The sequence below is a fragment of the Corvus kubaryi genome, unplaced genomic scaffold (genome assembly GCF_017639235.1).
Source record: "Corvus kubaryi isolate FWS band 111438036 unplaced genomic scaffold, C.kubaryi_AGA036_p1.0 37398, whole genome shotgun sequence".
In the NCBI taxonomy this organism is placed as follows: Eukaryota; Metazoa; Chordata; class Aves; order Passeriformes; family Corvidae; genus Corvus; species Corvus kubaryi.
In genome coordinates, this window is record NW_024581137.1 from 41,159,581 (window position 1) to 41,187,095 (window position 27,515).

General features: G+C 38.8%; 1 long non-coding RNA gene across 1 annotated transcript; it reads right to left on the reverse strand.

Annotated features, from left to right (window-relative positions):
* Positions 1-7,907: 7,907 nt before the first annotated feature.
* On the reverse strand, positions 7,908-25,907 carry LOC121671923. Its single transcript, XR_006018671.1, has 3 exons — positions 25,751-25,907; positions 16,415-21,906; positions 7,908-9,348 (listed from the first exon to the last, which is right to left on the reverse strand). It is a non-coding gene; the product is annotated as an uncharacterized LOC121671923 (long non-coding RNA).
* Positions 25,908-27,515: the final 1,608 nt, after the last annotated feature.

Sequence of the window (27,515 nt, forward strand, 5' to 3'; positions counted from 1 at the left end):
ACTGCTTTTCCCAATTAAGCCGCTCAAGGCTTTTACTCCTAATAATTTATCTGTCCCGTTCTAACGTTTCAGCCTTGGGTGACAGCTACAAAGAGCATGTGTGCCGGACCCAGAGAACATGGTCATAGAATCACAGAAAATACTGTACTGGAAGGGACCCACAAGGGTCATAGAAGTCCAGCTCCTGTTTCTGAACAGGGCAACCCCAAGAATCACACCATGTGCCTGACACCATTGTCCAAACGCTTTTTGAGCTCTGGCAGGCTTGGTGCCGTGACCACTTCCTTGGTTGCGGAACTTGACGTCCAACGTTCGCGTGGCGTTGGCGAGGACACTCCATCTCCCCTCGTCCCAGGGTCCGGGTCAGCCCAAGGAGACACAGGGACACCCTCTGCCCTCGCAGTACTCTGCGCCTGCGAGGGCCCGCCAGGGCTTCTCACGGCAACGTGGCGTCACGGCGGTGCCGCTCCGAGGCTCTCAGTGCTACTGAGGTATCACCTTTAGGCGAGCAAAGCTTAGCTCGGTCTGGGCGAGGGAAGAGAAGTCCCGGGGTGACTCGGCCGCTGGCCGCGGCCGCGGTGAGCTGGCTCGGGGGGCGGGGTGCTCTTTTCAGAGCAAGCCGCCAGCCCTTGCGCTGCTGGCAGCGGGGCACCTGCAAGGTGAGGGGGAGAGGTCATGAGGAGGAGCTTCACCCTTCGACTCGGCACCTGCAGGAGAAGGAGCAGCCCCCGGCTCCCTGTCCTGTTTGTCGGCCCTGCCGCCAGCATCCCTGCCCGCCCCCGCCCTCGGGGTCTGGCTCGACCACAGTCAAGGGCACCCGCCGCCCCGGGCAGACCCGGGGCCCCTTCATCCTTCGCTTTTGCCTCTCAAACAGCCGTGTCCCTCCGCTGTTCTCTCTCTTGCACCTTTCTCTGTCCCGCACCTCTCGCACAGCAGCTCCGCCACTGCCCCCCGTGTGGTCCCTTCTGTGCCCCCGGTGACGAGCAGCGCTGACATTCCCAAAGCAGTGCTGAGGGTGTGGGGCCTATGACGGGCACGCAGCGGGGAAGGGAAGGTGCCCAGCCCCAGGCCACGGCGCTCCTCCGGACCCGCGCCGCCGGCACTCCCAGCCGCCGGGCTGGGTGCATTAAGGGCGCAGCCCTCGGGGTGTATGGCGTAAGAGACGACACACTGAAGGAAGGATAGTTTAAAATCAGTGTAACCGATCCTTCCTTTTTCGTTGCTATTGTTGTTGGTTTACTTTGGTTTTGTTTCTTTTCAGGTGCGGGTAATCGCATGAGGAACAAATTCGGCGTTCGGCGGAGCCGTCTCCGGACAAGGAGGCGGTGGCCAAAGAGCTCGGCGGGAAGTAGGAGGATGCTGAGCCCTGGACGTGAACAAACCGCCCTCCCAGAAAGCAGCAGCTTCGTGTCATTGCACTAAAATGACAAGATCTCATGAAATACACGGTACCACCAAGTGATGACAGCAGAACTATGGACGCAAGCTGGAGACGAATGGGGAAACATTTCCTCCAGCAGCTGATGGCAAAACTTAGCAGGTGCTGTAGGTAGTGTGCTATGTCTTCGTATCTCAAGCAAACACTCAACTTCTTCATTTAAGTCTCTCTCTGAGATCATAAAAAATAGGATGCAAAAAGACTAATGACATTTCACAGGTAATGCAATTTAGAAAGAAACACTTCCATGTTTTCTTTTCCAACAATGTGCATTTTTGTAAACTGCTATAAATTGCAATTCAAAAGCCCTGATCTCGCCATCCCCAATCATTTTTTATACTGATCAAATGAATGCAGATACTCCCATTTGGGAGGGGCGACATGACATTTCACTTGGCAGTTCTAAACAGGTCACAGACCTTTCACAGACCCTAAGGCAGTGGGAGGGAGCTCTTTACGAAACCGTGTAACCAAATCAAACCAATGGTTACCCCTTTTCAATACCATTGGAATGGTTTGCACAATGCTATTCACATAGCAGCAGAGAAACTGAAAGGATGGTCATCCAATGGAAATTTCTTTTCTTTTGTTTAAACTTGTGGAGCTCCAAAAAAAAAAAAAAACAAAAAAACAAAAAAACCCCACCAAAACCCAAAACCAAACCCCAAAACCCCCCTGGAAAACAATTACTTTTTGTATGACAAAAAGCCAAACACTTCTACGTACAGACGTACGTGTACACCAGGGCCTTCAGTGCGCCTGGATGTTTATACAGATATAGTCACGCATCTGTGTGTGGGGATGTACATTTATTGGAGATGTTGCTTTGTTTGAAGCCATAGGCACAAAGACACAACATGGCTGCCCTGGAGATGACCTATTGCTTTCAAGTTGCTTGAACACATCAGAATTTCTATTGTTGAGGTTGATTAATTGTAACTGATAAGTTACCATGAATAAAGATTGTTTTTCTGTTTAATGTGGTGGGCCTGATTTGGTAAATGCTTCATTCATGTAGCCTTGCAGTGCAGCATATGGGCAAGATTCATTCAGTATCGCAAACATATACAATTTATTATGCCTGTATGGTCACAACCAAAAGGCCTTTCTATTTTAATGACAAAGTTTGAATGAAAAATTCCATTTAAAGAGTCACTAACATTAAGTGCGGCTTCGTAATTTATTCCTGTTGCCGGCTGCCGGGGAATTGAGCCCTTGGAAAAGCGAAGGCGCAGCGGGCAGGGCCGGCTCCGGGGCCAAGCAGCCGCTCCCCGCAGGCCTCGGCCGCCCCACGCGTGTCCAGGCCGCTCCTCGCGTCACGCGCTGCTGATAAACTCATCGCCCCCGGCCTCCAGCGCCTCCTCTCCGGCCAAAACCGCCCACGGGCCCACGAACGCCTCTGCCTGAAGCAGGAGGTGTCAGTGCCCACCCGGCGCTGCCCACGCCGCCGGAGGAGTCTCACGCCGAGGGCCGCGGTGCCCTCCCTGCGCTCGGGTGTCCCGAACCACGGCACGGGCGGGCGGCCGGAGCTCAGCGGGGGCTCTCCGCATCCCCGCGGAGCGCACCCCGGCCCCCGTGGCGGCAGGGAGGCGGCGGGATGCCCGTGCGTGCTGAGGGTCTCCCGCCGGGTGCCCTCCCCGGCCGTGGGTGCCACCCCGGGGGCGCTTACACGGCAAGGGCATGGGAGGAACAAAAGACTCCGTCTCCAGTATTGGCTCACCCAGGGCCTTGTGTTGATACTCAAGTGAAGTTAAGCACCACTGTGGCGCAGGGGATCTTTGCACCCTAACCTTTCTCCTTCCCCGTCTCTTTCTGGCTAATCACTGGTCTAAAAGTTTTCAACACAGGCGACTTTCAGCATTGGCCTCGCGTCTACTTAAAAAGCCCCTGTCGTTTTCTGCATTACCTATTCCCAAGGAAACAGGTCAAAACAACAACACAGCCTCACCCAGCAGGGGAAAAAGATCAAACTTGAAATGGAGATGTGATGAAGACATGTCACATCTAGGAACTTGGGTGTGGTGCAAATCACTACATTTCAGTCTACAGGTAGGGGGTTAGGTCCTGTTCCTGTCTATTTGAGGGGATTTGTAAAACAACATTTCACAAAATCAGCATGTTTGACAGATAAAGTAGAGCTTCTGCAATATCACAAATAAACATTTAAATATGGGGGTGAAATTTACGAAAAATCCCTTGAAAGAGCCCTTTCAAGCGTTTTTTAAAAAAATATGACCTCTTAACCTCTTCCTCCTCGATTGACAGAGTAATTTGAAACAGAAACAATGTAATCTATCAAAATAAGTTGTGTTACTTCTGTAAATCAGATATTTATGTTTGAGCTTTCCCCTACTGGCAAGCTGTAAAGACCCACTGTTATTCCAAGGCTTTATCTCTGAGATTCTTGTCTTTTCTGCTCATTAAGAGTCTGTCTATAGATTACAAAGTCAATAGATGCAAACACCAGACTGTGAGAAAACTCTCCCTGGGTACATAAAAATCAACAGCACTGGATGCTATACAATGGAAAGCATAGATGTTTGTAGGTGTTCGGTTTTATCATCTTTAAACAAGAAGGAAAGTAAATATTGTGGCAAAACTTCACCTTCCAGTGTTGCACACTTCCTTCTGCCATTTCTAAAGGTGGATCTCTGCAGCATCATTTCGAATTGGCAGATGTAAGTTTAGTTGAAAGACAGTTTACAGCTGTTTTGAGTTTTCTACCCCTATCTACAGTGCTAATTATGAATCCAAATAGCAGGTGGTGCACCTGGACGGGATGACTTTACAGCTACTTTTACGGATTATTCTGTAAAGGCATGACTGAACCTAGTGGAGCTCTTTCACATCATTAAAAGACTGAAGGATCCTGGGCCATGGACAGGCTCCTTCAGTTCTTTAGAGGTGCTTTGAGGTGCAGATTTTCAGTATTTCCTACAATATTGAGTCCAAGTTACTAGATGAACTTTTTTTCCTTTTTTTAATGCTGCAATGTGTGCATTCTCTATATTCCTCTGTGCTCGCATGCTAAAATGAGACTAAAGTAAAAAATATCCACAGACAAAACTCTCAGCTTCAACCCAATCCACACGAAGGGGAAATTATCTATGAGGAAGCTGATGCACACAGTCGGATGGATTTTGCCAAGCTTTTAATAATCGAGTATTACTGTCAATAACACTCTTTTAAATACCTACAAGTAGTGCTTGGGGTCACCTTTAAAAGCTGGCAAAAAAGCAAAGCGATTTCCCAAGCTTCCTGTGGGTACCAGGAGGTCTGCAGTGGGCGCTGCTGGAGAGGAGCCCGCCCGGCACTGCGGCTGCGGCACCGCCCGCGGGCGGGGGCGCGGAGCGGCTCCGCGGTGCTGAGCGGCCGTGCCGGGGGCGCGGGGCTGCGGCCCGGAGTGCGGGGGCGGCGGCTGGAAGCGGGGTTGGAGGTGGGTCGCAGCCCACGAGTGTCTCCTTCCCCCTGCTGCCAAGGGCTCCCATGGTACCTTCACGCCAGCTCACTGTTTCGTGTTGAAAGAGCAATTAAGTTTCAGACCTAGGCGCAATCAACATTCCCCGTTTCGCCCAGCAGCAGGGCAGACCCGGCATCTTCCCTCACGCGAAGTTAACTTTGGGAGGAAGGTAGGAAACTTTAAGTCAGTTTGTGTAACTGCCTAGGCCCGGTGCTTTACAGTTGGCACCTCATTTAATTCAGCTGAATTAACTTTTCCTGCCTACACTATTGCCATGCACTACCCACTCAGGTGCATGGTGCTTTTTCACTTCATGTGCTACACGGAGCAGTGACTGCCCAGAGCCCTGAAGGAGCCTCTTGCACAGCAGAAGCTTTACACCTGGGTACGTGTGGCCAGCAAGGCTGTGCTTACAGCTTATATTTGTAACTGCTTTACAAAAGTAGCAAAGAATTGAGAAAGGTCTATTTGAAAATAAGGAAAGTATATAGATGAGGTGGGGGCAGGTGTACAAGCTAGAACCTGTCCAAGATAAAGGGATTTAATATGTTTCCTAAGCATTTATAAAATATTTTTTTTTGCAGGATGTTAACCTAGCATAAGATTTCCTCCTTTACCTTTAAAAGGTTTAAGGTTCTACATACTACATTTTAGATAAAAATACATTTGTATGGGAATAAAGAACCTATATTGAAGCTGATAAAGTCACAATTATCTTTACTGTGAATCTATTGTATTATTAAACTTGTATGTGGAGGTAGACAAATGGGGGAAGTGATGCACCCATTGAATCCTAAATTCAGGAACTTCAGGAATAGATAAAAGAAACAGTTCACTTCCTAAGATGTACTTGATTTATATTATCATACATTCCTCAGCATCTGTTTTTTCATGTCTTTGCTTAAGTAATTATTTATTTCATTAAACATCAGCAAACTTATTCACAGAAAAAACCTATGCATTTAAACATTATGTTATTTTCCTGTTTTAAGAATAATTTCCCAAGCTGAAAAAAATTCCAAGCAATTAACATACCTGAGATTTACTGCAATTAATTCTACCTCAGTATACAGAGTTTTCTGGATTTATCCATGGGATTTATCTGGATACAACCAAGAGATGATTTCACTGGTGCTTTGACAGGGAGCACCAAAACTGTTCTCACTTCCATACTGTTTGCAAGTATAACCAAAGTGATGCATTTCACCCTTTTAGAAAGGAAATTTCACAATAATTGCACTAAGTGAAAATTTCTCAGTTGATGTTAATAATATTTCCATAAGCTGACAGCTTGCAATAAATCAATCATGGATATTTTAAAAAGGAATCATAAACCCGAAGCATTTCTTTATGTTTGCATCAGTTATGAGGGCTTTGGTACCTTGAAAAGAAATTCTAGTTTGTCATTCTTGACATAAAACTGATAATTTTAAAATCAAGTATGTTTGTACCATTCCTTTCTGAAATGGGCTAGCAATGTTCTAAGTATATTTCTCTGGAAAGCTTGACCATGCCATTTTCAATTTGAAGCTTTTCAGAGTTTTCTTCCCTGAGCATATGATCAGATGTTTTGAAGCAAATTCCTTCTGTTATTGGAAGAATAAATCCTTGCCTGTTTTTGGACCATCTACTGTGCTTAGTAGTTTAAAAATCTTATTTTAATAACCTCTATTTTCTGTCTGGTATTTATTTATTACTGCTGGTTTTTAGGGTAGGTTGTGTCTCTGTTACTGTAGGTACACAAACCCATGAATTCAAGACTGGAAATGCTGAGAAGCCTTTTCCTCATCCTCAGCTGACACTTATCACACACAGTTCCTGATAACTTGCTTCTTTTGGTGTGTGCTTATGTATACATTCATCTGGTGTGTGACTCCTAAACCTCCATGTCCCCAGGGAAAGCTCCTGCAGTCAATACTGAATTAAGGGCTCTGGGACTGTGTTCCCATATGCAGCATCACATGACAAGACATCAGCATTGACAGAGGTAGAAATGAGAGATTTTGCAAAGAAACCCCTTTGAGCACTTGAATTCTACCCATACATACTATTATAGCTGAATGTTCAAAATCTTCACAGAAAGCCTGTGGCAATAAACTCATGAGCGGGGAAAGGCAGAGTATTTTGCAAGTGTATCTTGTGATTAATGCTAGGTAGGTAAATACTTAAACTTGGGAAGAAGTGAGAAAGAGGGCTTTTTCTTCTTTAAAAATTGTTCATTTTCTTAGTATTTTTTGTTCATTCCATCATACATGACAAGAGGGTGTAGGGGTACAAAACAGAAAATCCATATGTCCAGATAGATTGGATGCCTTCTGATAATTTACTTGAATATGGAAGCAGGGATGAGGTTGGTTACTACAGAGTATTCAAACCAGTTTATCAGCAGTTAAGAAGAGACTTTTCAGGGCAAAAGAGTTATTGAAAATATCAAGGATTCCTTCAAAATATCCCATATGCTCCTTGAGGAGAAACTGTAGGGCAGACATCAGCCAGTGGTACAGGTCTCTAACTGGAATGATGCTATATAGCACTGGTAATTAGATCAATTATTTCTGTACAGCTTCAATTATGCATGCAGACATTGTACTCTACAGCCTAATCAACTATTCATGAGAATGTTATCAATCCCTGTGCAGAAGCCAAAACATCACTATGTGTTGGAGGAGTCTTTTGCTGGGTCACAGTTTGCAATATACTCCTTCACATAGCTGAAATGATGAATTTTTTGTAGCTGCTTTTCAATAATATTAAAGTATCAAGGTTAGGCTGGCTTTAAAGGAAATTAATAATGAATTTATTTCTAAGAATTTTCTCTAGTTAGGGGAATGTTTTCCTTTCTGTTAGTGATAATGCAGTGAACACTCTTTTTTGCCTAACTAACACTTTTTTTTTCTTTCCAAAGTTCTGAAAACAAGACATATTACACGTATGTACCCGACAAGCTGATCTTTCTATGGAAACAACTGCTGAAGTATTTCAGAAATAGTATTCCCACATTATTTTCCTTTGTGCTCCACATTGCCCCAGTGAAGGTAGTAAAAATTCTTTCAAATCATCAGAACAACATGACACTCTTGTTGCTGAAAGCGTAGTTTCTTTTTATTTTAACACAGTCTAGCTGATAGTCTTTCAGTATCTAAAAAACGCCAAAACAAACAAAAAAAAACCCCAAACACAAAATTTTTCTTAATTCAGCCAATATTCAGTGTTCAGTAAGAGTGATAGGTATAAAGAAATAAAAGAAGTACATACAACTATTTTGTAATCTGAAATGTGCTTCTGGCTTGCTAAAAGAGAATGGAGAACATCTTCCACGCATTTTTGGTCATAGTGAAATGCAGTTGCATTTCAGTTTCTCTATGCTTTGTTTGGAGCCCTACAGCTTCTCTCTGCCCTTTGGACTTTGGTGAGCAGGACTCTGAAGAATGCTAAATGAAATTTGGCACCTAGATATGGGATGGAATCACAGATTGCACTTGGAAAACCAAGGAATCATAGGCTGTGTTATGCCTGGTTTTGTTCCATTCATCATCTGTGAAAAATTCCGGTGGAAATTACTGTAGACATGGTGGTAGAAAGAAGGCAATGGCCAGTCAAGACTCAATCCAGATCAGCCCCAAAAGATGAGCAGCTTGCTAAATGTATTAGAGGTTGATGAAGGGAGAAAAAGAAGGAAGACAGTTCAGAAATCCTTTCATATAGATGAGAGAACAAATGATACATTTGCCTCAAATTCCCAGAACCATTAGCAATTACCAAGACATGCTAGTGAAAGTGTCTAACTGGACAAGTTAGTACATAGTAGGTATTTGCAAGGCTTATGCATTTATTAGAGAGTCTTCGTAGAGTGAAGGAAACTAGTGTGAAACCTCCAGTCACTGAAGCAATCAGACTTTTGTGTATCACAAACAGAACCCACCTCATTCACAATGAGTCATAAACACTCACACATCCCAAGCATCCCTTCTTAGCTAGCCAAAATAAAATGTTCTCTGAGAGGCTACCTCCAAACCTTCTGATCCTGTGTCCTGAAGAACAGAATTTTGCCTGAGACAACTATTCTTTAACTCAAAATGTGGAATTAAAGAGCTCTTTCGCTTGCTCCCCAAAATCTCCTTTGCTTGGATTTTGGGTCAGATAAAATAGCCACTGACAGCACAAATGCCACCAGATGTAATAGATTCAAGTCCTTTTGAATGTAACCATCTCTTATCTTTTTAAAAACCACCATACCCATGCTATTTTTGCACTCCAAAATTGTATGACTGCAACATGCTAAAGTTAAAAATACTTCAACTTCAGAGTATGTTACTATGAATCAAAAATTTCAGATTGACTGTCCTCAAACACTGTCCATTTTTGTTGCACTTGGAAGTCTAAGAAATTAATCTTTGTCTTCTTTTTTTCTGCTCTTCTGTAGTCTGGATATTCTGTGGTAGATCTATGGCTAGAGGAGAAATATTTCTTTATCAAGGTTGATTAGAAATTATTGTTGGCAATAACAAAATAAAAAAAGCCAAGTTATAGTAAAGTTTATCTGAAACTCAGGAAAAAGATGTAAAATTAAAACTGTTCTTAAAGAAAGACTAAAACACTTTAAAATACAGAAATGAGACTTACATGAACAATTCTCCTGCTTAGCTTAGTAATGTAACTAAGTAACTTAGCTGAATGCTTAAAGAAAACCTTCTGAGAAATAGTTGAACTATAAGCATGTAAGCCAAATTTAATTCTTGAGGGACTCTTCTAGGCCCTAACTCATCAAAATAAGCATAAATACTTTCACTGAGTTATGAGAACTGGAATTATTTCTTACATGCCTTTTTTCCAGGCTATAAAATGAAGAATTTAATATTTGCATTTCTGTATAAATATCTGAATCTATGTATGTAGCTATGTAACCTATATCTGTGTCTGTATCATCTATATTTATACTAACATTTATTTCTGACTAACAGCTTGTTATTACATGAATAAGGCACATTTCCATCATCTTGGTTAAGAACCCAGCTTTATCCAGTTCAATAATTTAAAGCAGGTCACTCACTCATAGATGCAGTGAATCAGACTACTGTTAGACACACCAGCGTACCATGTAGTCTGTTAATAGCCATAATTTTAAGCACTTAAGCAACTAATATTCCTTTTAAATAATTTCACTTCTCTTAAAGAATTGCTAAGATATTTTCATGTTCTCTTCTGAGAGAAGCACCTGAAAGTCAATTAATCCATTGCTATTTTGAGACTTGTTTAGAGAATTGAAAAGACACACTTCAAGATGATTTTCACTGAAAATTGTCCTTTTTTCACTTTATCTGAATTGATGGTTAAAATGGAAAGCTCATTATTTTTGTAACTTTGTAGCTTTTCTGTAATTACCTATAGCATCCTGAACAGTATCTTATTCCTCACTAGCCCTTACTTCAATGTAATTTTTTCCTACCTGAATATTTTCTGTCTCTATATTGATCCCTGGATCCCCACCATCTTCTGTCATAAATAATCATATCATAAAGGTCTTTATATATCAGAATTTCAAACTCTCAGTTGAGTGACATGTATTTCTCACAAAAATTCTACCTGTGTTCACAAACTGGGTTTAGAACTTTCCATCCCCTCATGATCTACCCACTGAGATCAAGGTTTATGAGGTAGCAAGACAAATTAAATTCTCACTGGTTCGGCAACTGGTGGTATTCATAGCATTAGAAACTCACTCATTTCTCATTAAATAATTCTGGTCTTCCCATTTATTTTAGAACTGGAGGAATCAGGGTCACACTGGCCTTGCTACCCACTGAGACAATACTATTTCAGTTCATATGCAGATGGTTACAATTGCAGCCACATTTATTTAAAACAGAAGTTGGGAATTAATTGTTATTGTATACATTTGGAAAAAACCCCAAACCCTTAGAAAATCTGAATATGTTAAATATTTAAAAAATAAAAAGCAACACAAAATAACTGCAAGTAATATTGCATATTGCAGAGAAAAGGGAAATTCCATTTATGTCCATAAACAAAAGATTTTAAAAAGGATGTAGCATTTTGTTGACTCTAATTGAATATGGGATCATCACTGTATAATCATTCTTAAATCAGGGGAATATGTTTTAACTTGACTGTTAAATTGAATTGTTTATCTTTTCCATTGAGTATGAATGTATTTGCAAGCAAATTTTAAATATTACTTTAACCAAGAAAAAAGTCAACGGCAAGTACTATTGTAATGCAACTCTGTGTTTGAACATTCACATGCTGGTGATGGTAAACTCAAAATGTTTCCAATTTGACAAGTTCCATCCTTGTTCATTTTCCCTGAAATTCTTGCTATGATGTCAGAACAGCACTAAGGGGGACAAAACACATACAACTCTGCATGAAGGACATGAAAGTAATTATTTTAAGATTGACTGTGATGCAATAAATGAATTTTAATCCATTTATACCTCCCAATTCTGTTTTGCCAAAATAATTTTCTTAAATCCCTCCAAGGCCAGTGTAGTGTATTTCTAACTGAACAGACAGGGACAATATGGATTTGTGCTGACCCATGGCCATCCAAAGGATTGACTGAAGAACCTTCTGAACTCTAGAGCATTTAAATCAAATCCCAAAGGGCTCAATCATTATGGATTCCTCTGCCCTGTTCCTGAGAGGAAACCAGACTGTGCTAATCCTGCATCTAGTTGAGAAAGTATCATCCTATATTTAACATCCCTGGGAAAAAACAGGCCCCTGATTTCAATCAGGTCTGCTGTGATGTATCCACCTGCAAAACAGAAGGACAGATGGCTTTTTAGGGGTGGCTCTCCCTGCTGTGTCAGGACTTGAAATGTGAGTAGCCAACAGAGAGTAACATGCCAAACCTCATAGTCCTGATCTCCCTACCTTCTGGCAGGTGGCTACAAGGGGCAACCTACAGTCTGAGTCTGAGTTCAGAAAGTGGCTGAAAGAGTTACCATTGTGGTTCACTGTGAAACCCCACCTGGGTGGGGTCTGGTCCTCAGCACAGGAGAACCATGGTCCTGTTAGGTTGGGTCCAGAGGAGGACTGTGAAGATGATCAGAGGGCTGGAGCTCCTCTCCTACAATGACTGGGTGAGAGAGGTGGGGTTGTTCAGCCTGGAGAGGAGAAGACTCTGGCCTTCTTCACTGCAGCCTTTCAAGTACACAGAGGGGGCTTTTAAAAAAGGGAGATTTACACAGGCAGATATAGGAAAAGGAAGGAATGGTTTTAAACTAAACCAGGGGAGATTAAATTAAATATTAGAAAGAAACTCTTTACTCAGAAAGTGGTGAGACACTGGAGCAGGTTGCCCAGAGAACCTGTGGCTGCCCTATTCCTGGAAGTGTTCAAGGCCAAGTTGGATGGGTCTTTGGGCAACCTGGGCTAGTGGAGGGTGTCCTTGCCCACGACAGGGTGGGTGGGTGGAACTAGATGATCTCTAAAGTCTGTTCCAAGACAAACCATTCTATGATTCATCCATGTACTGCAGAAGGATGTCTTGTTTACACAGTCAAGGCACAATTCCTGTGCTATTTGAACACACAAATTATGTACACAATATTTCACTGCATGCAGCTGAGCATACCCAGCTTTGACAATCTGCCTTTGTTGGACTTACTGTTTTATAATTTCCACTGTCACATGGCATGAGCAGGCTTCTATGTCTTGATGTATTAGAAAGGTTTCTTTTGATAGAAATGAAGCATTAAATAAAACAAACCAGTTGCCTTGTCTTTACTTACTGTCTCACTGAGAGATGCACATTTAAGTGCTTAGTAACTGGTGTTGCAGTTTTTTTTCCAAGAAACCTGTCATCCTTAACCAATGCAGACAGAAAAGATTTTCATATTAAAGTAACCTATATAAGCTTGTTGTCATTCTTAAGATTTACAGTACATAATTAAAACCATACTGAAATAGAATTCCCAAAATATCAAAGTAACTGTAATGAAATGGACATTTGATTTTGAGAGATCTAAATATAAGAGACTTTTAAATATAGATGGAGCATCTCAGTTCTGGGTAGCCACAACCTCTGTAATATGAGAAGTGACTGTGGTCAAAAAATTCTGCAGCTGAATTTCTCTTAGTGAAAGAAATCAGTTGGTGTATGAATTATTATCCACTGCTCTGCCCAATTAATATTTACATTCATTAAAATTTTGAAAATGAGAAACTTACCTAATTCCATCATTAATGAGTGTGAGGTTTGGCTTTTCCCCCTCCTCACTTTATTCACTAATATTTGCCTCGTCCCTGACATATTTTCTACAGACTCCTGCATATTTCCTCTGCATATAATTTCTATAGGGTATCAGGTACCAGAAGTCTTAAGTTCTGTTCATTCTACAGTGACTCTTGCCAAAGAGTTTCTTAAGAATTTATACAAAGGTTGCAGTGATAATAATGTATTATAGCAATGAACACCAGGTATGTTTGTGAATATGGTATTTCTTTTGCTATGTGAATGTACGCTACATTTCTTAGGTACAAAGTAACAGAGCAAGAATTTAAAAATACACTCAATTTTTAGTCTGGTTCCATACTACTAAAATGACTGTGATAGAAACAAATAAAAATATTGGAAACCAGAAATTAAATGCCAGAATAAACCAGAAAAATACAAACAGATGCATTGACCATTTGCATTTCTTGACCATAAATATAAATATACCTATGTAATAAATATATAATTGTACACAAGTACCATAAACACTGTGATACAGAAGAAGATTTAGGTATTGCAACCAATACTCTCCAGTAGAACTTTAAAACAGCCAGTTACAACAAACTGTTTTGGTCTCTTTTCAGGCCTCAGGAGAAATAACTAAGCAAATGCTATTGATCAGCAGAATTAAAACAAATAATCAGTAAACGTTCAGCAATCCACAAGACACATATACATAAAAATGACATTATTATATTGCATTAAATATTTGAATACAGTAACAGACCTTATGTAGTGGAAAAATCTGTGAGGAGTAGAACACAGAGCTTGAATTTAAAATACCATCCCTTTTCTCTCCTATAACTTTAATCACAGAGTGCTGATATTTTATCTAATCCATGAAAATTACTACCTAATTTCTCAAGGCCCAGCTCATGAATTAATTTGAACAGCTGTAAAATTTTTCCTCTTTCTTTCCAAAGAAATGCATGACACAGCAGAAACAGGTCTTTTTAATGAAAGGAAGCAAAATCCCCTCAAAAATATGAAAAATCTTGTATCAGGTGATAAGAATTTTTCTTTAAAAAGATTATGTAGTTTGGATGGTTTGGAATATTTTTTCTTGAATTCATGAGGGAAGAGTGATAAGTGGCAATGAAATAAACTCTCTTCCACCTCAGAGCAGCTCCAGTTCAGTAATAACTAAAAGACAGCTCTGACTGATGGTCATATTTGGTCCTATATGATTGAAATAATTGATATATATGAAGACTTTAAAGTAAAAACATCTGTTACAAAACCAGAAGTTCCTGGACATTTTAGCTACAAATAGTAAATTAAGAAAAATATAAAAGAAAAATTAAATGGATTTCATTGTTATCAAAAATGAAAGAGAACTGACACTAGAAGTATTAACTAAAGAAATGTACACTTAGTGTTCTCTTGATAGTTTCCAGCAGTTACTTCACCAGGCCACATAGTTTTTGATGATTTCATAAGACACATAGAAGATATTCCGGCCACAAGAGGGCTCACATATTTTATAGATTTTTTTTTTTTTTTTTTTTTTTTTTAATGTGTATAATAAAATTATAACAATATACAAGCTAAATTCAAGGGGAATATCTGCTGCCCAGATAGTCACACTGTCAGGAAAAAAATAATTTGTCTGGTTCTTTAACAAACTATTGGAATAAAGTGAAGAAAAAATAAGGCAGTTCCTACAGGCACCAGTTTTCATGGATTATTATTAGTCTATTAATTGGCTTTTCATCAAAATTATTTTATTACATTACACGTTAGCTATGGTTAAAATGACACATTCATATTTTAATTAAACAAAAATTTTTATGGTCTGTGTTAAAAAATATCTTCCAGCACCTACCTATTCAGGTAAGTGTATACTCATTAAAACAGACTTGGCAAGAATATTAGAACTTTATTTTTCTAAAGAGACCTGCATAGTTACTAAAAACACTGATAACATTGTCATTATATAATCAACAACATAGTGTATTCTCACCATTTTCAGATGAGAAGATAGCTTGGGGCCGATTTCAGTGAATACTGAATTTACTGAGAAACTATCCATTGATCTTAGAGATACTGGATCAAGCTAATTAAGCATGAAGTACAATACAGAGAGTTTGCTGTGCAATGGATGTGTCTTCATTGCAGTTCACCATTTGTAGAACAGGAATTGCTGCATTTCCATGCCTTTGGTTTGTGTTGTGGAGATAAAAAAATACAGGAAAAGAACTGTCTGAAAGACAGCAAAATGTGCAGTTCATGGGAAATATTGTTCAGTAAAGTTCGGTATCAGTCCAGATAAATTTGAAATGAACTTAAATTTCTGAAAAAAAGTAGTCTTGGAAAGAACAAAATGTGATGTTTACATGATTAAATAGATTTTTCAGGACTCCATAAATCTGAAGTTAATATTTGTCTGATTCATCCCTACAACAGTGGAAAAGACACCACCAAGAACATATTGAATTAACTAATTTGGTATTTACTCAGGTTCTCCTATTCTGCTATTCCCAACACCACTCACATGTAAACTACCTCTGGCTGTAAACCATACAACTTCCACATCTTGTCCCAGAGCTTTCAGACTCTAGTTCCTAAGTTCATAGTAGGGACCCTAGAAGCTCTGAGAGCCCTTGTTAGAATAGAGGCTCCTGAGCCTTTCCACCCTACTTTTGTGCTGTGGAGTTCTGTCTTAGTAAATCCTGCACATTTCACAGACAATAAAGATGCTGCATGCACTACATAAGACATACACCACTAAAATGCTTTGCTGCAGGGAGGAAATCATAGCTCTAAGATATGCCACATGACTTGTTAACCACACTGATGAGTACCAGTGACCTCCTGAGTGGACTGGTTGCATTCATACTGTGATAGGTTGGGTCCCATGGGACACACGTGTGGATTTCAGGTATTCTTAGTCTGTAGTTTCCCACCTAAGATTGCACTGGCTCAGTCATGTCCTGTGAGAGAGGTGTTTCTATAGCATGGTGCTAAACACATCCTTTGCATGTTCTGAGATGTGGCCTGATGTTACATGGGCTGTGTCTTGTCTGTTCTGACCATAGGGAGCAAACCAGCACTACGGTTTTGCCTTGAGAATCTGGCTGATCTATTCGAAAACAAAATACGAATGAAGCAATAGAGACACTCTGAGGCTGGCAGAGAACAAAGACCCAAGGATGAAGGCAAGCATCCAAACCACTAAAAATTGATGGTACAGATGTAATCCTAGCCCACCTGACTGTCCAAGTGCTACTTGCCTAAGGAGTGGCATAAAGCTTTTTCAACAGGCAAGACTTACACTGGCACCAGTTTTAGACCAAGGGAATTCATGGCTGTACAAGGTTTTCAGTCTTCACAGCAAATCAGAGAGCTGTGTCCTCAGTAGTTGTGCTGGAGCTCTGTGACCTAGAAGCACTGCATTTCTCAATCAGTCTCTGCAATGATTAGAGGGAATTCCTGGGTTTTGACAACCAGCAATTTTCAGCCAAAATGTTTCACAACATAGGGAGTGAAGATTTTAGAGAGGCTGGATAGAGAAAAAGTGGTTGAGTAAAAAGTATGCAAATAGGAGAATAGTCATCACATGAAAAACAGAAGAAAGCACTGAGATTCGGGGAAAGAGAAAGTGCAGTGACAGAAAATGGTGATGTATGGAACAAGGGAGATGAAAAAGAATTCAATGAAAGAGAGCCATTAGAAGGAAAGACAAAGAGAAATAAATAAGGTGAAAAAGCATAATCAGATTAAAAGCTCATTCAAGACTGATATAAGAAAGACATAAAAAAGATGCAGTCTAACAGCACACAAAACAAGTTCTGTTTTTAAGAACTCTGAGTACTATTAGCACAGTCTACAGAATTACCCATCTGAAGTGCTTATCATTGTTAGAAGCAGTTTAACAGTATGCTATTCAGCACATTAATATTTAATTCCAATCTTTTAAAGCTAGCTATTGCATCCTCAAAAGCTAATGACTAGGTAACTGTATAATGTATATCATTACCTTAATTTTCACAAATATAATTTGTACAATCTATAGGCTTGAGGTATTTTATCAATGCAATTATGCAACAATACTAAACCTGTTCTATAAAATCTGGATTTTCTTTTTAATACTGTGTTATTTTGCTCAGATTCCGAAGATAGAAAAGTGCAAAGAGAAGAAGTTAAATCATCTCAGAGACTTCTTATATATCTTTGAAACACAGCTTAGACTTTTGGCCACTACCTTTCTGTGGTTTGCCTTTCCTGACCTTTATGTTTCTTGAGTTTCTCTGTTTCAGCAGTCAGGCTTGTCTTACCAGCTTGCTGCTCAGGTACCATGCATGTTATCTGAAAGTAAGTAAAACTGATTATTTTCCTTGCCAACTATACAAAAACAAATAGGAAATTTTGTTCATATACAGTGCTATTCTTGGAAAAAGTATTCCCTTTTTGGGGTTGTTAGATTTTTCCAATATCCTGCTAAAAATTGAAAGGTTTTGTAACCTAAGTGAGTCGTTGGAAGTTGAAATTTTTTTTGTTTGTTTTTGTTTTTCTTTTCTTTTCTGTTTTGTTTTGTTTTTATGGATTTCAACAGGGAACATTTTGGCAACTATAAGAAAAACAGCGTTGTGGATAATTAAATGCAATCTTGTTACTGCTATCCATGGTAAGATTGCTATTGCTTTAAATGGATGAGAACTGAAGACCTATTGTTACAAATTCTCACTGGCAAAACCAGTACTTTAAGGAAGGTGTATGGCCATGTGAACCAAAGAAAGAAATGAACTCTTGACTCAGAGCTAACTCTGATTTTCACAATTATGTCTATACTTGGAGGCCATGAACCCTACCTAATCTTGGTTTTGTGGGGATGCTCTGACTCAGATCAGTCTCAAGTCAGAACTAGGAAAATCCAGGTCCACAGACTAGAAGGGAGCTGTGGCACATTTCCAGTCTGGGTGGTTAGATGGGCTGATGCCCACGGAACATCCTGTCATATAACTTACACACATCCTGTGTGACTTTGGATCTTCACTCTCCTTTCCTGGAAGCTGATTCCTATTTCAGAGAAATGGCATGAGGATTTCTGAAGGGTCCTGGGATAAAGCTGCTACGTAAATGACTACTACTACTTTAGCAATAAAAATGTTAAAGATGCCGTAGTTCTGTGAGATCCCTAGACTTTAGAAAGGTCCACATGTAAATGTATATAAAGTATATATCTAAACAGAATCACAGAAAGGTTGGGCTTGGAAGCAACCTCTGGAGCTACAGCAGTTTCACCTAGAACAGCTGCTCAGGATTGCATCCAGGTGGGTTTTGAATATCTCCAGTAAGGAAGACTCCACAACCTCTCTGGGCAACATGTTCCTGTACTCTGCCACCCTCACAGTACAGCAGTTTCTCCCCACATGCAGATGGAACTTCCTGTGTTTCAATTTGTGACCACTGTCCCTTATCCTGTTGCTGGGCACCAATGAGAAAAGCCTGGCTCCATCCTCTTGGCAGCTCATCTTAGCTTGTAATAATTCAAAGATCACCTTGACAGTAAGTTTTTCCATCTATTTTTAAGGTATTTCTGTCTCACAAGGTGTTTCTTTTCCAATTTTCTTTTCTCCTTGGGCATTATAGTTTCAGTTTCACTTTGCATTGGCAAATTGGTCATTATAACTTACTTGCAGTGGTGAAAACTGACAAATAAGGCTTAATAAGCACACAAACCTGTTTTAATTTCCTGTAGTATTTTTATTATTTGAGAAAAGAGAGGACCATTGATGAGGCACACTATCAAAAATCTTTATGCAACCAATCAATCTCAAATCTTCCATTTTCTCTCTGCAGGGTGTAATATATATTACTTTTCCAACTGAAAACTATATTCTATACAGAACAGATAAAATCTGAAAAAAACTAAGATGAAATGCTTGTTCTGTCCTCTCCCCAGCTATCTCCTTCTTCACATCTCGCACAAACACACATTCCCTCCCCTGTTACATTTCCACAGGTCTCCACACATGAACATGGACATGAACCTGGTAAATCAAATACACCATGGACCCACCTGTTTGAACAGAACTTCCAAGTTTTCAGTCATGTTTTGTATGAAGCCCTAGTCCTATTCAGATCAGGTCCTCATTTTGTTTTTTCAGCTGTAGATGCATTCCACTTTCTCTCACATACACGTGCTGGTAGCTATGGGGCTCATTCAGAGGTGTAAACACCAGACTTAAAGAACAGATAATATTGCAGATACATTGCAGTATCAGGGCTTTTAAAATAAAAAAAGAAATCTGCAAATGAAATTCACTGTAAATATTCGTTATTACTAAATGACTGCAAAACCAATCACAAGGTCAAATTCTCCTTACAACAGAGGGATTTCATACTGATGTAGCACCCTGGATTTCAGTGTCAATATAGCTGGGTAAATGGAGGGTTTGCAAAAGCAGAATCAGGCCTATTGCAGCTGTACACAAAACGGGCTAGAATTCAAGCCACGCGATAACGGTCCAAAGCAGCTCCAAAGCCACAAGATTTGATTCCCACCTGCTTGAAATAGAAGCATAAAAGGGTTTCTGTAGCTCTTACTGGTATCCTCACTGACTGCTAAGACACAACAGAGTAGAAAAGACCATGTCTAGAGACTTTGCACAGTTTGAAGACCCTCAGCTCTTGGGATGGTTCTGTGAGGAAGCAGTGGCACTTCTGAACTCCAGCTCGCTATGACAGTCAATAGGAGTGAAGGACAGTTGCACTTGTGCTTTGTATAATATTTATTGTGAAAAAATGGTAAAAAAGCCCACCTTCAAAACTAGTGCTAAGGACAGCTACATCAAATTTAAACATATAAATGTTTTAAATATATAATTCCCTCCACTATGTTTTTTCATTTCACTTCTTTTCCTCATTGCAAATCGTTATCATGTTTCTCATTAGATCACTTCGGTCACTCCTGCGTTTTGATATTCTTTCTACTCTGCTTTTGTTTACTCCTCTGAAGTTTCTGTCACCACATCTGTCTCTCAAAACTGTGCTTTGCCTGCCTGAAAAGAAGAGTAAAATATCTTTGCAGATGTGGAAAGCAACTATAAACTGGATTAAAATTAAACTTTTGAAGACAAGTGAGACTCCTGCCCCTTTTCAAGGGTCTTCAGTGTATTCTTAATACAGAAGGAGCCTTGATCAATCTCTTGATCCAAAAAGGCCTTGCTGTTTAAACTGTATCCTTCAGCTTTAAAATCATAGTCAGGCCTAAATAAGATTTGATTCAAATTTATATATAAAAGTGAAAAGAAACACTAAACATCAATGTAAAAACCATTAGGGTATTCAAATTTTTTTTCAGAAGTTTGGAACATATCATTCTAAATGTGTTTATTACTGTCACTCATTCTGCTCAGTGCAGAATGGTGAACTAAAATTTAGGCACTCCTGCAGCTGACTGAAGCTAACAAAACAGGTTTCTGCCTACTCCTGATGTATCAACAAACCTGGGTGAAGGGCTATGAAACTATTGCCTTCTTCCTTACATTTGATTTAAGCTCTGATGCCTTCGTTTTTTTTACATAATGCTGCTTAGAGTAGGACACCCCACAAGCACAAGCCTACTGAGTATTTTCCACTGTGAGCTTCAGCTCTCAGCAGCCACCCTTGGTACATGTGCATGGTCTTTGGGCTGCCTCAACACATGGCCATCTGTCAGGACTGCATGGTGCCTCCCCACAACTGGGTCGGACCCTTGCCTGAGGGCATTTGGTTCCAGACAATGCTGGTTTAGATGAACACTTTGGCTGACACTACAAGTGCCATCTGTTCTACAGGAAATCCTTTCTCTGTGTCATTAATGAAGTGTTTACAGCACATAACTATATATTCTTCTCCTTATATAAGGTTTTATGTAGTAGGGATTATGAGAACATGTTACTTGCAAATGAATAGTTTGCAAAAATACCAAATTTCATTACATAAAGTTGCTTGATACTCTCAGTACAGATGAGCCCTACCCACCTCTTTGGCAAAGGAAGCAATTGCTTAGATGGTGTTTCAGCGTGGTGACAGCACCTCAGAACCTCAGGCAATGTAAAAGAGCTGAACCTTGATCTAAACCTTGCTTCCTCAAAACCAAAATATGAATCCTGTTAGACAGATTCCAAAACTTAAGTAAGGAAGGTGAGCTCCTCTAGCATAAGTTAGGATGTTCTGTATTAGTATGATGATTATAAGAGTTATATTTCAGGGAAGATCTTTAATATATTTCAGATATATGATCAAATATGAAATTAAGTTTTGAAAAAATAAGTATGGCCAGAATCTAATAACTACAGCTTTTCATGTTCACTAAGCTTTTCATCCATTCAGATGCTGGAGCTTTAACTTTCTGGGTAGGAAAGGGCATTGGCAACCAGTCTTTTAGTAACATCTCCCCCTCCTTCCAAACTAATTTTCATCTTCAAAGGTGAAAGTTTGGAAAACAACATATGCTGCTTGACTCAGCACAAAAAGCTACTCATAGTTATGTAACAGAAATATTATTACTGCATTTCACAAATATTAGATTTCCTTCTCAACAAGACTTCTAATTGCCTGAAGAGTTTTAAAGTGAAACCCTTTTGGCTGAAAGGCCACAAGGGCTGGAGAGGGGTGAAGATACCATGGCTTTATAGACAGGATCAGAGATAGACTTTCCCTTTACACCTAATGAAGAGGAGTGTCATAAATATCAGATGCAGTAACCTACTGGAAATCTTCAGTTTTGGGAAATTTCAGGAATATTCTTTCCTCTCTAGAGTCCTGGAAGTACAACTACTGAAAAAAAAAAAAAAGGAACACTTTTATAGGTCATTGTTCTCTTTTTTTGAAGTAGTTACAGTTTCTACTACTTGCAATTCAAATTCACTCAATCTACTTAAGTTCAGAAAGATTTGCAAACTTGTGCCAAACTATGAGCATCAACAGTATTATGACAAGATTTCAATAATAATAAATATTATTTTCCATTACTTATTGTATTATTATAAGGTTTTATGATGACAAAGAGAAAACCTTGAAGAATATAAATACTAAGGAAGGAAGCCATTCAGTATGTACTAAATATTAGGAGCTGAGGGTTGAATTTAAGGAAGTTAGAAAATAGAATGAAACCAAGAAATTGAACTACAAATATAACAAGTGAGCCTATGAAACAGATTTTGGGACAAATGTGGCAATTTCATTACTTGTGACACTATATCTGTTCTACTCTTACACCGTTCCCATCATTATATTGCTTGGATATGAACTGTTGCTCTAATGAAAACCCCACACTAAGAAAAGCCTTCCCTTTGATGGGACTAGCTAGAATAATCTAGTATATATTTCCATCTCTAGTCTCCTGGTTCCGTAATAAACACTATTTCTTATTGCTTATGTCTCCCTTTTTATCAACAGTACATTATGCAGTCATCAGTTACCACTGAAACAGAGGATAAACAGATATCCTATTATTTTCAAAATCTTAATCTATACCAAAATGGATTTTCCAGTGTAAATAAAATCCCTATCTAGATACATAAAAATGTATAGAGGTGAATGCAGGTGTCTCTATCTGCAAAAAAAATTACACAACCAAACCTGCAACAGTACAAACACAGTGTAAAAGATCAGCTAACACTGTATGTGTACTTAATAGTAATTGAATAGTAATTGAAAAGTAGTTGCACGTTATTGAATGTGTTATTGTGTACTCCTTCAAACCCACATTCAAAAATTAAAACCCCCAAACTATAGAGCAAAACCTCATCATATCATTTAGTGTTTCACCCATAAAGAGCAGATTGTATCTTGAAAGCCCTTCAGGCCATGCCAAAGTGTACTCAGTGTCTGAGAGGCACCATCCCCCAGGACTGCAGGGCTGTGGGCAGGGAGTGGTGTATGGACACCCCCACATCCCCGTGTGATGGCCAGTCAGGAGTGGTCAGGTCTGGGCCTTTATCCTTTGCTAACAGCCTGAAGGGAATAATTATGCTTTGTACTTTTTAAAGGGTGTGTGGAGGATGAGGACTCATCTTCTCTCTTGAAGAACCACTGTTGTTGTTCAATGTCAATACAAAGCCATACAGCTTTAAAAAGAGCATCTGCAACCACAAAAATGATACCTAACAGAAAACTGGAAAAACTGTAATTCTTACTTCATCAAATTGCACTAGAATCAAAGTGGCCATCTGAAGACCAGTCCTTAAAAAGGACTGAAAAACATTTTAGAGGTGGTGTGGGGGCTGATTTTTTGTCAAAATTTTGTGTTGTTTCTATTGAGATTGAAACATTATGTTTCTGCTGTGATTTTACTGTATGAATATAGCATTAGGGCAAGTAGAGGTCTGGGTAAGTGTCAAAGCAGTACTTAATTGATACTGAATCCATTAAATAAGAACATGAATTAATTTTTTTCAATAATGTGTATTTCACTGTGCCTATTTTGTGCCTGTTTTGAGCCACAAGTCTAAGTAACAAATAGATAATCACTAACAGTATACAAACTTTTTGTTTTAATATAATTAAGTACCACTTTCCAAGATCACACATACTTCAACTAACCTAGATGTGCTCTAGTTCAGTTTATCTCAGCATATGGCTTGTTCTCACCACATGCCATAGATTTCCAAATCTAACTGTAATTAATAGGTTATGTCAAATAACTATTGAAGGAAATCCAGCCTCAAAAAGTGAGGCTGATTAACACATTGATTGAGATAGCAACTTCTAAGCATTGCCTTAGTTGGTTTTGTTCCTATTATTTGAAGTTTCAGGAAGATCGGGGATATTAATAACCCTTTACTCAAATAAAGGCATTGTGAAATATAAATTCAATGTAACTTTAAGGATAATACAAACAATTAAAAAACCTTTTGTTTTTATAATGGTTCACTACTTGTATTCTGATATAATAAAAATATTTTGAAACAGTTAGAAGAAGTCCACAAATATATCTATACACACACATATATGTATATATATATGTATATATACAAACACATTTCCAGGCAAATGCTTTCTAAAATGATTAAAATATAATTCATAGCAGAAGGGAGATCCAAACAGTTTCACTGTCCCCACACCTTTGGCAAATGACAGGATGTAGTAGTATGAATAGATGACAAATTATATTTTTATTTGATTATAATCACATTGAGAAACCTCATAGTAGAGTGAGTTTTTAAATAGCTGAAATAATTAATGGAAATCGTTATAGATCTGTCATTCTTACGAAGGGAGAAAGAGCATTTTTTAAAGGAAAACATACAAATGCTATTTAAATGGTACAAGATCTTTCCTTATTTCTTTCACATGTTCTTTACTTGAAGGATTCCAAAATTGGGAAGTGTACAGAAGGACTTATATGAGCAAGGATTTGGAAAGGGAATATGACTTATGTAAAGCAGATCACACTTTCTCTCAATAAAGCAAAGAAGTGTTTTTGATTATTCAGCATGAAAAAAAGCAAACCATAAATGGAGATTTAATCCCTAAATGTCAAGAATAACTCAAAGAGATATAATTTTATTATAAAACCCTTTAGACCACTGCTGCTGGGATCCCCTTCCATGCCATTTTAAATGAAACTAGAATGCAATACAGGACAAATGAATTTCCTAAATGAACTGCTCTGTGGGCATATTTTGAAGTGTTTCAGTGATAGATTATGATAGGCTTTTAAAAATTACACTAAACATTGCAACCACCTTAAAAACTAATTATGTATCCATGTAGACTTTACTTGCAGACTCTTCTGTATTCCAAAAACATTTCTTGCAATAATTTTGCAATAATCTTTATTTTCAAGAGAGTTCAATGATTTCTTAATATCCTGAATACTGACAGCCACAACATAGTAAGATCACTTTATATATATATATATATATATCTGTTTGTCAGATTTCTTTCAGTTGTATATATTCATTACATATGTGTTATTGTGCCTTGAAGGCTAGAATACGTGAAGTGCAAGAGTAAGGAACCATACCTCACATCAGGTATAAAAACAGAGCAACTAGAGGACCTCCATGCAGGTATCCGTAATTCCTCAAGAACCTCCTGGCACCACTTAGGGCCCACACAGGTTTTTTTCTGGTAGTTACTCGCTCAGATGCCAGCTGTACCCAAATCCCCTAGCAGCATTTTAAATGCTGCTTCTTTCTCCATGGTCCCTACAGGATCTGTTCCTACTCAGTTAATCTCAATGAAGTAGAGGAAATATTTTTCACATGAGGACAAATATGATTCTCAGCTTAAGATTCAGAAAGAAAAAACTATTCAACACCTGGACTACTTTTTCCTAAAATTTGCTGTATGAAGGCACTACTGCAGCTCTGTAAGCTGTTGGTCTTCTGCAATACTATGGCATTAAGGTAGGATTTGTGCTGCTTTTGGAAATACGTAGGTGTAATGGCAAACAGCAACCATCTTGGTTTTCTGTCTCTGTGATTCATGTAGTTGTGTATTTTTGGTAAAGCATTGTTTCTGGTGGAAAACCTAGGATTTGAGGGTTGTTTAATATTTTCCAGTATTTTTAGCTATCTGTGAGGTATAGTGATAATAAAGGGATTTCTTCCATCAGACTCCTACCCTGTAAGTTGAACTGATTTCAGACAAACAACCCCAGAGTGACACTTACCCAATAACTGTAGCTGTCAAACACCATGACCATCACCAGACCACCACCCTGTGGTCTGCCATGCTCTTCTCTCTAGATTGAAGAGCAAGGATCAGTGAGTACCTGTTCAAAGAGGTAGAAGGTAAGGACCTAGTTTAGTAGTGATGTTACTCAACTCCATTTGAGTTAAATGGAAAAAAAGGCTGTTTAAAAAAGCATAGTTGTAAAGAAAGCAGACTGCTTTAAAGAAAGTAGACTGCTTTTGGTGTAAGGAAAGTATTTAATTACTTACATAATACTCATACTCACATACTTACAAAACACAAACATAGGCTTAAGAGAAACTGGTGGAAAAAGAAAAACTGGACTAAGACAAATTTAAACAGAGGTATAACACAGTAACAGCACTTCACAATATTAAGTAATAAAATTTGTATTTGCCTTATGAGTTAATGGCATTCTTCTTTCTGCCACACCCAGGACACTTCACAGTTTTCTCTTGTTGTCTTCTCCTACTGCTGCTGAAAAAAACCACCAAGAAATATGAACAAGACTATGGCCAGAAATCTTTGCAAAAAATCTAATATTAACCAGTGTTATGGTTTATCTAATAATTACATTAAAATTAGTTACAAAGAAGTCATCTGTGAATAGTGTATTCAAAAGCCATAGAACTTTTTTTCAGATATAAAGCTAATTGTATTAGCACTTTGATCTATGCCAGTGGAAAACTGTTTTTCAGTTCACCATCTGGGAACATAATAATAACTAGAGCAAAAATATGCATTCTTTTTCTTTGAAAATGCTGTTGAATATGAGCTGGGACTGTCAACAACATTAGAAAGTGACAGCAGCTCTAGCTTGTACTGAGTTGTAACAAAGCCAGCTATTTCTGTGTACTGCTCAGCATTGCTCATGGATTTGTACTACCCAGATGATGGGAAACCAATAATATTGTCTATAGGCAATTAAATGGAACAGAATATTGATAGAATCATTAAAGATGACAAAAGGGGAACATTTAATCAATTGATATTTTTCTCCATAAGATTTTTCCAGGATTTTACTACTGATTGAATATTCAGTACTTTGTTCCTGATTCTATTTTGTAATTGTTCATTTTTTAATGTTAGTCTAACATTGTTACATTTTCCAGGATTTAAGATAATGTCATTTAAATGACATTAGGGAATGTCATTTTCTAACATTTTTATTTGTTAAAATAAAGTAAAATATATGAAGAATTGTATAGTAATAAAGAAAACATTACATTTATGTAATAATCTTTATGAAATTTCTTTAAGAACATGTTAAAACTGAGAGCAGATCTTTTGAGAGCACAAATGCTTTATTCCAATCACACGTTTTAGGATTTATATTTCCAGATTCAGCCTTACTGACATATTAATTTTTACATTCCAACTTCATCCCACACAAGCACTATGTACACTGAGAGTGTGTTTATTCTCTTTCTTGTCCATCTTTCTTTTCCACATTTGTATGCACTCAGAGTACCAATGAGAAGTCCCAGAGAGGAAAGCTTTTAAGTTCTCACTGAGTCTCCTCCTTCCTCGCTGCTTTCCAGAGGAGCAGCATTCCACGCTCAATGTTATTTCCCATCCACTGTGCACATTACTGCTCTGAATTACTTGATTTAGCTGCATTACTGCTGTATTTCTTTTGTGCTTAATATTGACCTGTTTGATAATATGCAATGACAAGACAAGGTCCCAAAAACTTTCATGCTAAATAAGGTTAGGGGTTGCAATCAGTCAAGGTATGTTCA